The 12,259-nt window shown below is 47.3% G+C and overlaps 1 non-coding gene across 1 annotated transcript; it reads right to left on the bottom strand.

Moving 5' to 3' along the window:
- Positions 1-4,287: 4,287 nt before the first annotated feature.
- Positions 4,288-4,374, bottom strand: trnay-gua (transfer RNA tyrosine (anticodon GUA)). The gene is given in 2 exon segments: positions 4,288-4,323; positions 4,338-4,374. It is a non-coding gene; the product is annotated as a tRNA-Tyr (tRNA).
- Between the last annotated feature and the right edge of the window lie 7,885 nt (positions 4,375-12,259).

The following is a 12,259-nucleotide window of genomic DNA, read 5'->3' as shown; positions in this document are numbered from 1 at the left end:
CGAATGAAACCTAATTATGTTCACGTACATCTTAAAGTGACAGGCACTCAATTAGACCTACACACTACCCCTGTAATGTCATTACAGTGTAATCAATATGAAGTATTCAGTTTACTGAATATTTTAAGCTATAAGTAATTATGCAGATCCTAAAATGCTATAAATTGATAACAAAATGTATACAAATTCTGAATTCAAAATATGAAATAGAAACAAGACAAGCCATTTTCTGTGTGTGTAGGGTTTGAGCAGAGACTATGATTGCCACTGCTGTGAATGATCTGTATCTTGCTTAAGGCAAGAAGGTTTTCAAGGAAATTTCATAGTGCTCCTAAATTTCTTTCTGTGCTCCTAAACTTTTTCATTTAGGAGCACCTGTGCTCCTAGTGAAAAAGCTTAGCGTACAGCCCTGCATAGGTGGATGTCAGGGAAGCTTTGATGTCTTCCAGCCTGGCAAGAATATCTTGGCTGTAAACAGTGAGGAGCCATTTGTAGGTTGGTACTGGCACAAGTGGTGGAGGATTTTGCCAGGTCACTGGTTGCAGGCCAAGGTTGTTCAGGAACGCAGCACCCTCTGAAGTAAAGCGGTTCATACGCTCCAGATACTCCTCACTATGACTCTCCTCCAGCTGATTCATTACCCTAACAGGTCCATTCCCTTGGCCCCTCTCACGCAGCAAGCGGATGACCCTGATGTCACAGGCATGCCTTAGAAAAAACAATTGAAAAAAAACATATTTTCTAATATTTATATTTTCTAATACACCAAATCCCAACGAAAGCCTGCAAAAGTATTTCCTCAGACATAAGTGGATAGAATGGCAAAGACTATTACTTGCGTGTCAGGATGATTCTGAACTCAGAACGATGGGCCCGGTCCAATTGCTGCAGCACAGCATGACCCCAGGACAAGTAGCTGGTTCGACACTTACTACAAATCAAGGTTTCAGTAACCATATTGTAGTAGCTGTCGATATCCAGCACCTGACGAACTCTCCTGTGCAGACCGCCGCCACACAGCTGATGCCCAGTGCAATTAGGGTTAGTACACTGCAGCCGTACTCTCCAGATCCTGTAGGGCATCCAAACCAGCAGCCTTTGGGCAAAGAATCGGTCAGGTGTTGGAGCCTGATGGTACAGGGTAGCTGGTCGAGGTGGATGGTACCACAGGTCCAGGTGGTCTCTCAGCTCCAGTTTCCCCTTTGCACCCACCCTAAAAAGTGCATCTGCTACCCACTTGCGGTCCTGTTGGGGCATGGTCTGTGGCCATAGTAATGGCAGGTCCGCTGGTTCTGGCTAAATTGAGAAAACAAGTTTAAGAAACAGAGAAAGCATTGATTGATAATGCCATGTGTACATTTTTCATGGCATCTTACTGTGGTCCGTGTTGCTGGTGGAAGGAAGAATGAGGTCGGCTCGATGATGGGCCGATGGGCAGTTTGAGGAACAGCGGGTGGGCATGAGAATGTGGGACTTGTGTTGTGGGACTGTGTCTGTGGAACCTGTGGAGTCTATAAATGAAATAATATTACTGTGTAGAATTTGAATGAAATAGAGTTGTGTACTACATGTCTATTTAATTTACATATATTTATTTTTCAATTAAATAAAGCTAGTTTATTACCTGACGGATTTTCCTCTGCACAGACAAATTTGGTATGGCAACATGTGATCCCCCAAATCTCTGCTTTTCAAACTGTTAACAAAGGGTTGGTCATCGTCAACCTCATGTAGAATGTCTGGTTGTAAAACCTGCACCACTTAACCAGAAATATATGTATGTATGTATGTAACAATATGCTGCTAACCATGGATAATGTCAGCCTCGGCCTTTTGGCAGGACTGGACAGCTCACTGTTCCTTGGGGTGGAGGGTGTGGGAATGGGCTATCTGCCGGGCTCGTGGAGGAAGATGGTGGTGTGGGTGTAGCAGGGGTAGAGGGTGTGGGTGTGGGCTTGCCCTGGCCAGGGGGGGCATCCACTTTTGGAGGATGACTCTGTTATATGTGTATTGAGACATACCAGACAGACAAACAAAAAGAATAGTTAACACTAGTATTTTCTCCATCCTGTCTAATGCTTTTTTAGAACTGTTGGATAATTGATGGTGCCACCGCACCTTATGAAATCCACACGAGCATGCGTGTGTGCTCCAAAGCGTGGCCTGTCCCTTGGAAAGCCGAGGGCACTTTTCTATCTGTAAGCATAACAACAATATTATGCATGCCTATGACTATTTGTACACACAAATAACATGGAATACCATAAACAATTTTATTTTATATACAATGAAGCTGTATCATTTACCTTCTGGTACATGACATGCCATCTTTTTTGTCGGGGAGCAGGTCTATTTCCCCCACCAGATGGCCACACTCCTGAGGTGGCAAATAGCTCCAGGCGATCAAGCCAGTCCCTGTCACTCATGGCTTTGTGTGACTTGTGTGGCTTTCCTGATGCCATGTTGGTCTGCTGAATGACATGATGCAGAGTACCATAGCCTGTGTCACTCTTATTGTTATAAACAACAGGAACAATCAACACAATTCTCCTGTTTATTCAACAGTGATCATCATCTCTGCCCTCCTACCCTCTGTTACCTAGGGTATAGTATCCCCAGGGAGAGATGAGAGAAATTTTAAAAACTGAAGGCTGCACTACAATTAATTGAGGGGAATCTAACCCAATAAATACGTTGGAGAAACTCTCACTATATCTTAATGAACCCTCTCGGTTTGCGGTTGATGTAGGAGCACTTGTCAATAACCTCTGACCCTGGACTAGCCACTCTGAACGGACACTTCCCATTAGCTACAAGTGTTTGTGTTTACAGAAACCATACATCTAGCCATTCTGACCGGCCACTTCCTATTAGCTACAAGTGTTTATAGAATGCATCACATCTCAGATATTGCACGTTTATCCTAAAATATTCAAATGTATGTGATTTCAAGTGACGCTGTCATAACTAATAGCGCTAAAAATGTTTTCACCGCCAGCAGTGGTGGCTAGCGTCTATGCTAACTGGCTTCTTTGACAAAATAAGAGATATATCTGAATAATACCACCTATTAACTACAAGTGTGTATAGAAAGCATCACATCTCATACATATTATCTTAAACTAATCGAATTTGTGTGATTTCAAGTGACATATCGGTAAAAATATTTTTTCACCGCCAATTTTTCACCGCCAACAGTGGTGGCTAGCTAGCGTTTATGCTAGCGTTTATGCTAACTTAGCTCCTACCTCTAACAGTGGTGGCTAGCTAGCGTTTATGCTAGCGTTTATGCTAACTTACCTCTTTGACAAAATAAGAGGTCTACCTCAATATTTACTGTCCGTTAGCTATTGAAACATTCGAACTATCTGCATTTGATAAAAAAAAGATGTACAACACCTGATGTATCAATTCTCCTGACGTTAGCCAACTTTCCGCAACTGGTGTTGACATTGACACATGAACTTTTGACCCTGAGAGGACTGAGGCAACATGGGATTGTCAACGGTGGATGACGTAGAGCAGAGCGACGAAGGCCGCGAGGGAAAGATTGAAAATGCTCATGTTTGATTGGATTGCAAAACATTGTTCTCGCAATTTAATTGGCTGGCGGGTAGCGAAAAGATGGATTACGCACATCGATTGATTGGATGGCAGTAGAGTGACGAGGGAAAGATTGACGAAGGACATCGATTGGATGCCAAAACCTTGAACTTGACATTTGATTGGGCTTGAAAGATGGAGCGAAAGATTGAGCTAGACACGCCGTTGGACGCCAGATACAGATCTTCCGCCTGCGGGTACCGCCATCGAAGGCCCTGGCGCTGTCATGGGACGCGAAAGCTGGTGGACACGAGAGAGCCGCATGGAAAAGGCCCCTGAAAAGAAATGTGCTCGTTTTGGCGATGAGACGTCTTCAAATAACTCAAACTCTCATCAAAATCAGTCAAATGAATACGACGAGAAAGCACTAGGTAGGTGTCTTTGTTCTGAAAACAATGGCAACTAGACTATTTCATCTTGATTCAAAAGAGCAACGGCCCTTGGTGAGATTTGATTAGATAAACAGTTTCTGCTGTGAAGCCGTCTCCCGCAGCCTGCCCCGCACAGAGCAAGAGCTCAGGTGCACTCGTGTACAGCTCAAGCCCCATGTCTCCCTGGTGGTCTAGTGGTTAGGATTCGGCGCTCTCACCGCCGCGGCCCGGGTTCGATTCCCGGTCAGGGAAAGCTGATTTTTGCCCGGCGTCGGCCTGGACACGGACAAAGACACCACCAAAAAGCATGGCTTCCTTCGAGCCGGAGTCGAACCAGCGACCTAAGGATGGCCGGTTGTTCACCTACAGTCCTCCGCTCTACCAACTGAGCTATCGAAGGCCCTGGCGCTGTCATGGGACGCGAAAGCTGGTGGACACGAGAGAGCCGCATGGAAAAGGCCCCTGAAAAGAAATGTGCTCGTTTTGGCGATGAGACGTCTTCAAATAACTCAAACTCTCATCAAAATCAGTCAAATGAATACGACGAGAAAGCACTAGGTAGGTGTCTTTGTTCTGAAAACAATGGCAACTAGACTATTTCATCTTGATTCAAAAGAGCAACGGCCCTTGGTGAGATTTGATTAGATAAACAGTTTCTGCTGTGAAGCCGTCTCCCGCAGCCTGCCCCGCACAGAGCAAGAGCTCAGGTGCACTCGTGTACAGCTCAAGCCCCATGTCTCCCTGGTGGTCTAGTGGTTAGGATTCGGCGCTCTCACCGCCGCGGCCCGGGTTCGATTCCCGGTCAGGGAAAGCTGATTTTTGCCCGGCGTCGGCCTGGACACGGACAAAGACACCACCAAAAAGCATGGCTTCCTTCGAGCCGGAGTCGAACCAGCGACCTAAGGATGGCCGGTTGTTCACCTACAGTCCTCCGCTCTACCAACTGAGCTAAAGCTGGGGAACATTTGTCCGTATAAGAAGGGGAAGAAGGGGAAGAAAGGGGAAGAAAGGGGGAAGAAAAGGGAAGAAACTCCAGTGAATCGCAGGTTCGAATCCAGCTCAAAGCAGAAAAAATAAAACAGATTTCTTTTTCAAATGTGCTTGTTTTACAACCGATTCCTTATCTTTTCATAAAGTTTTGATATTTTTGAAGTAAATTATTAAAAACTCTGTCCAAAATTAAAATATATGTACATTTAAAGGCATTTACTTATGCAATTGTGTCCTATATGTTAATTTTGGGGTATTATTCATACCATATTGTACCATATTGTAATTGTAATGTCTCATTTGTCAATTTAAAGGCATTTACTTATGCAATTGTGTCCTTTATGTTAATATGGGGATATGATTCACACCGTACTGTAATTGTAATGTATCATTCAAACTACAAGCAGCTTCTTGACATCATAAGTGCTTCTAGAACATACTGTAAATGAATACAACACAGCGTAATCAATTCCACAAGGAAATATATTTATTCACACAACATCATGACCAACATTTCACATTTTCTAGGCAAAAAGGCAATTAGGTCAGGTCATTTGGTCAGTGATTACTTTCTGATCGACTGACTGACTGACTGAAAAGGTACCAGAATAATAAATTTAGATTATTAAACATATTATAAAGATATTAAATATGAGACCAACAATAACCACAGATAAATAGGACTATACTGTACAGTCAAGTGGATCCCATAGCTTCTGATTGACTGACTGAAAAGGTACCAAAATAATAAAAGATTTTAGATTTATAAAGATATAAAGATTTATACTGTACAGTCAAGTTGGTCCCATCGCTTTTTGCGCATCATCAATCTAGGCAAAACTATTACCACTGGATGGTAATAAAACAAAACATTTATTAATATTAACGTAATAAGTTACTTCAATATCCTCATACGTTGTAGCCACTCCTCTTTTGTAACTGGCTCAGTGTTTGGGCAATATATTTTGCCTTTATACTGACTGTGGCCAGTTTCCACAGTGCGAAACTGGCCACATTTACGACATGCATTTGAGGTCACAGTCCGTGTATACTGGCGTTTTGTGTCAGCAGGTGGAAGGGTGGGTGTTTGCTGAGTGCATGCAGGTGGGTGGGCCAATGGGGCAGCAGAGGGCAGCGAAAAAATGGGTGTCCCACAAACTGGCTGGGCTGGCTTGGGCTGTAGACAAGGCAACTGATGGACAAAGGTGGCAGAGGTAGTTGAGGCAGAGGTAGCTGAGGGCAGAATCTTTTTAAATTTAGTCTTTGCCTGACCTGCTGTGTTGAGTGGCAATTGGTAAGTGTGCAGCTGGTGGCCGTAAGTTGGAGCCACGACAGACTGCTCTTTTGCAGGTGCGAGAGCCTGCCCTGCAACAGGTCTTGCCACAGGTAGCTGCAGTCCTTGTACGAGAACTGACAACTCCTGACCCTTTAATCGCTGATTGTGCCACGTTATCAGGGTCCGCTTGTTGACTTCAACCAGCTGCAGAGTTGTGTCCTTCATGATTTGACTACTGCCAAGAATCAGTTGCCTGATTCGCCTGTAGTCTCTCAGGATCAGATCCCATCTTGAAAGTGAAACGGTGCCCTGTTTTTTAGGAGATCGGTAGAGGTCACACAGCCGTATAAATATCAACTCTACAAGCCGGCAACAGTCGGGCCATTGTGATGGAGACCCTGTGGAGCCGAGCACACACCTTTTCGTGCTGTCTACGCCTGGTGTGAAGACACCCTTCTTTTTAGGTGACCTATAACGGCCAGTGACTAGTCGGTCTTGATGCCGTGCTGCATATACCACCCTGTCCTTGTCGAAGCTTTCCAGGTTGTCCCACAGACCATGGATGGTGGCCACTTGCTGGCTGTTGAGTGTTAAACCTGTCTGACTGCGCAGTTCCACCAAGTACTCTGCCAACGCGTCCACCTTGTCCATACCAGGAACAGACTGGGCACTGGCTGCAGAGGAGGGCACGGAGGATGCAGCTGGCGGCAGCAGGTGAGTGGAGAGGAGTGCAGACTGAGACGCACTGGCTGCAGAGGAGGGCACGGAGGATGCAGCTGGCGGCAGCAGGTGAGTGGAGAGGAGTGCAGACTGATACGACTGGGCACTGGCTGCAGAGGAGGGCACGGAGGATGCAGCTGGCGACAGCAGGTGAGTGGAGAGGAGTGCAGACTGATACGACTGGGCACTGGCTGCAGAGGAGGGCACGGAGGATGCAGCTGGCGACAGCAGGTGAGTGGAGAGGAGTGCAGACTGAGACGACTGGGCACTGGCTGCAGAGGAGGGCACGGAGGATGCAGCTGGCGACAGCAGGTGAGTGGAGAGGAGTGCAGACTGAGACGACTGGGCACTGGCTGCAGAGGAGGGCACGGAGGATGCAGCTGGCGACAGCAGGTGAGTGGAGAGGAGTGCAGACTGAGACGCACTGGCTGCAGAGGAGGGCACGGAGGATGCAGCTGACGGCAGCAGGTGAGTGGAGAGGAGTGCAGACTGAGACGCACTGGCTGCAGAGGAGGGCACGGAGGATGCAGCTGGCGGCAGCAGGTGAGTGGAGAGGAGTGCAGACTGATACGACTGGGCACTGGCTGCAGAGGAGGGCACGGAGGATGCAGCTGGCGACAGCAGGTGAGTGGAGAGGAGTGCAGACTGAGACGCACTGGCTGCAGAGGAGGGCACGGAGGATGCAGCTGGCGGCAGCAGGTGAGTGGAGAGGAGTGCAGACTGATACGACTGGGCACTGGCTGCAGAGGAGGGCACGGAGGATGCAGCTGGCGACAGCAGGTGAGTGGAGAGGAGTGCAGACTGAGACGACTGGGCACTGGCTGCAGAGGAGGGCACGGAGGATGCAGCTGGCGACAGCAGGTGAGTGGAGAGGAGTGCAGACTGAGACGACTGGGCACTGGCTGCAGAGGAGGGCACGGAGGATGCAGCTGGCGACAGCAGGTGAGTGGAGAGGAGTGCAGACTGATACGACTGGGCACTGGCTGCAGAGGAGGGCACGGAGGATGCAGCTGGCGACAGCAGGTGAGTGGAGAGGAGTGCAGACTGAGACGACTGGGCACTGGCTGCAGAGGAGGGCACGGAGGATGCAGCTGGCGACAGCAGGTGAGTGGAGAGGAGTGCAGACTGAGACGACTGGGCACTGGCTGCAGAGGAGGGCACGGAGGATGCAGCTGGCGACAGCAGGTGAGTGGAGAGGAGTGCAGACTGAGACGCACTGGCTGCAGAGGAGGGCACGGAGGATGCAGCTGACGGCAGCAGGTGAGTGGAGAGGAGTGCAGACTGAGACGCACTGGCTGCAGAGGAGGGCACGGAGGATGCAGCTGACAACAGCTGGTGAGCGGGCAGGTGAGTGGACAGGAGTGCCCCAGAAGAAGGTATGGCACTGGCCGTTGTTGAAGGCTCCACTAGATTTTGTACAATGCCTTCCTCTCCAAGCGTATCGACGAATCCCTCATCCTGCTCCCCTTGATCCTCCTCTGTGATCTCCTCCAACAACTGTGTGGTCCTGTCCGATTCTGGAGCCATGTCCTCCAGGACCTCGTTGTTTTGCCTGTATAAGTAATTCACTCCAATCAACTCCCCTGAAGAGATATTGAAATAGGAGACAAATTGAAGGATGATAAAAATATGTAAAATCTGTGTTCTTTGAAATAAAAAACAACTGTCAACAATGCAACGTAATCAACTTTTCATTAATATCATGACATTTAATTGACACTTTAAAGAACCATCTACTTTACCTGTGTAGGTTCCTGGTGGAGTGAATCCAGGCACCAGTTTTGTGCCGAACAACTTCCCGTAGTTGTCATTGACTGCATGCACCAGCTCCCCAGAGTAGGCACGCAGGAATGGACTACGGTCCCTCACTGCAGCTTTAGCCCGGTCTTTGTTCCAGCGAAACAGACCTTCCAGCAGATAGAGCTGGAAGTTGAGGCTGTTTGCGCTGTTGCCTGAGAAAACAAAGAAAACAAACAAAAAACAATACATTTTATTTATAAATGTCCAATAACAATAAAATAAAGACCTAAACAAATTATAACCATACAGTATTCTGCAAAGACAAACCTGGAATAAATCTGTGCAGGTGACAATGAAATGATTCCAAAGATGTGGAACCTCGGGCACACCTGTAGGTCTTTAGAACCATGCCACCCTTGTGGAGCTCTCCAGTTTCGGTGTAAAGCTGGATATTTGGAGGGTCTTGAATGCACGAGACATGCCTCTTCTGGATCTGCCAAATGCCTGGCATCCGCACAGGATCAAGCAGTGGCACTCCAAGAGCATCAGTCCCCTTGCCACTCAAGAGCTCTCCAAGCAGTCCACCAATGAGGTTGACCGTCGTCTCTGTCCCCCGTGTTCTCCTCCGGCAATGTAAGGCCAGCTCCGTCTTTGTGATGTGATGGTCCACCTCTTGATCTGGCATTGTAGGCCATCCTTGGCTGATCAACTCCGCCCTCTTTGCTCTTCTTAGCAGGCAAAGGTCTCCTGCATCCCACTCAAATATGCACGAGGACAGCCTTGACATGAAGATGGGGTACAGTTGGTGTGCATCAGTGGTACACCCACCTGCCAGACGTCGAATGTAATGCCAGATGTCAAGGCGAACCATCACATCTGGCCAGCCACTGAACCGCTGTTTCAGCTTGGTATCTCCTGCTTCCTTACAGCAGTGGCAGTCCACGTACAAGACGGCAGGAGGAGCAACACCTGCCCGCCGATATCTCTCCACCAGTCCTGCAGCCATTTGGTCCAGCCCAGCGCCTTCATCCGCGGTCAGAACACTGATAAGTATTTGACCTATCTCATTTCCAACGGATGTCAGCCACTGTGCTGTGCCCTTGGCAGGCCCACTCAGTTTCTTTGTGATCTGAAAGAGATCGTACAGTACATAAATAATTAACATTGTAAAATTCTACATAACATTTTCTTGGTTCAACAATACATGACAAATAACAGCAACAAAAACAACTCTGACCTTCTTAGTGGAGTCCATTTTAAGAATGGAGCCATAGGTGGATGTCAGGGAAGCTTTGATGTCTTCCAGCCTGGCAAGAATATCTTGGCTGTAAACAGTGAGGAGCCATTTGTAGGTTGGTACTGGCACAAGTGGTGGAGGATTTTGCCAGGTCACTGGTTGCAGGCCAAGGTTGTTCAGGAACGCAGCACCCTCTGAAGTAAAGCGGTTCATGCGCTCCAGATACTCCTCACTATGACTCTCCTCCAGCTGATTCACTACCCTAACAGGTCCATTCCCTTGGCCCCTCTCACGCAGCAAGCGGATGACCCTGATGTCACAGGCATGCCTTAGAAAAAACAATTGAAAAAAAACATATTTTCTAATATTTATATTTTCTAATACACCAAATCCCAACGAAAGCCTGCAAAAGTATTTCCTCAGACATAAGTGGATAGAATGGCAAAGACTATTACTTGCGTGTCAGGATGATTCTGAACTCAGAACGATGGGCCCGGTCCAATTGCTGCAGCACAGCATGACCCCAGGACAAGTAGCTGGTTCGACACTTACTACAAATCAAGGTTTCAGTAACCATATTGTAGTAGCTGTCGATATCCAGCACCTGACGAACTCTCCTGTGCAGACCGCCGCCACACAGCTGATGCCCAGTGCAGTTAGGGTTAGTACACTGCAGCCGTACTCTCCAGATCCTGTAGGGCATCCAAACCAGCAGCCTTTGGGCAAAGAATCGGTCAGGTGTTGGAGCCTGATGGTACAGGGTAGCTGGTCGAGGTGGATGGTACCACAGGTCCAGGTGGTCTCTCAGCTCCAGTTTCCCCTTTGCACCCACCCTAAAAAGTGCATCTGCTACCCACTTGCGGTCCTGTTGGGGCATGGTCTGTGGCCATAGTAATGGCAGGTCCGCTGGTTCTGGCTAAATTGAGAAAACAAGTTTAAGAAACAGAGAAAGCATTGATTGATAATGCCATGTGTACATTTTTCATGGCATCTTACTGTGGTCCGTGTTGCTGGTGGAAGGAAGAATGAGGTCGGCTCGATGATGGGCCGATGGGCAGTTTGAGGAGCAGCGGGTGGGCATGAGACTGTGGGACTTGTGTTGTGGGACTGTGTCTGTGGAACCTGTGGAGTCTATAAATGAAATAATATTACTGTGTAGAATTTGAATGAAATAGAGTTGTGTACTACATGTCTATTTAATTTACATATATTTATTTTTCAATTAAATAAAGCTAGTTTATTACCTGACGGATTTTCCTCTGCACAGACAAATTTGGTATGGCAACATGTGATCCCCCAAATCTCTGCTTTTCAAACTGTTAACAAAGGGTTGGTCATCGTCAACCTCATGTAGAATGTCTGGTTGTAAAACCTGCACCACTTAACCAGAAATATATGTATGTATGTATGTATGTATGTAACAATATGCTGCTAACCATGGATAATGTCAGCCTCGGCCTTTTGGCAGGACTGGACAGCTCACTGTTCCTTGGGGTGGAGGGTGTGGGAATGGGGGTATCTGCCGGGCTCGTGGAGGAAGATGGTGGTGTGGGTGTAGCAGGGGTAGAGGGTGTGGGTGTGGGCTTGCCCTGGCCAGGGGGGGCATCCACTTTTGGAGGATGACTCTGTTATATGTGTATTGAGACATACCAGACAGACAAACAAAAAGAATAGTTAACACTAGTATTTTCTCCATCCTGTCTAATGCTTTTTTAGAACTGTTGGATAATTGATGGTGCCACCGCACCTTATGAAATCCACACGAGCATGCGTGTGTGCTCCAAAGCGTGGCCTGTCCCTTGGAAAGCCGAGGGCACTTTTCTATCTGTAAGCATAACAACAATATTATGCATGCCTATGACTATTTGTACACACAAATAACATGGAATACCATAAACAATTTTATTTTATATACAATGAAGCTGTATCATTTACCTTCTGGTACATGACATGCCATCTTTTTTGTCGGGGAGCAGGTCTATTTCCCCCACCAGATGGCCACACTCCTGAGGTGGCAAATAGCTCCAGGCGATCAAGCCAGTCCCTGTCACTCATGGCTTTGTGTGACTTGAGTGGCTTTCCTGATGCCATGTTGGTCTGCTGAATGACATGATGCAGAGTACCATAGCCTGTGTCACTCTTATTGTTATAAACAACAGGAACAATCAACACAATTCTCCTGTTTATTCAACAGTGATCATCATCTCTGCCCTCCTACCCTCTGTTACCTAGGGTATAGTATCCCCAGGGAGAGATGAGAGAAATTTTAAAAACTGAAGGCTGCACTACAATTAATTGAGGGGAATCTAACCCAATAAATAC

Source organism: Sardina pilchardus, chromosome 6 (assembly GCF_963854185.1).
Source record: "Sardina pilchardus chromosome 6, fSarPil1.1, whole genome shotgun sequence".
Lineage (NCBI taxonomy): Eukaryota > Metazoa > Chordata > Actinopteri > Clupeiformes > Clupeidae > Sardina > Sardina pilchardus.
The sequence above is the reverse complement of the archived record's forward strand: the minus strand, read 5'-3'. Positions and strand labels throughout refer to the sequence as shown.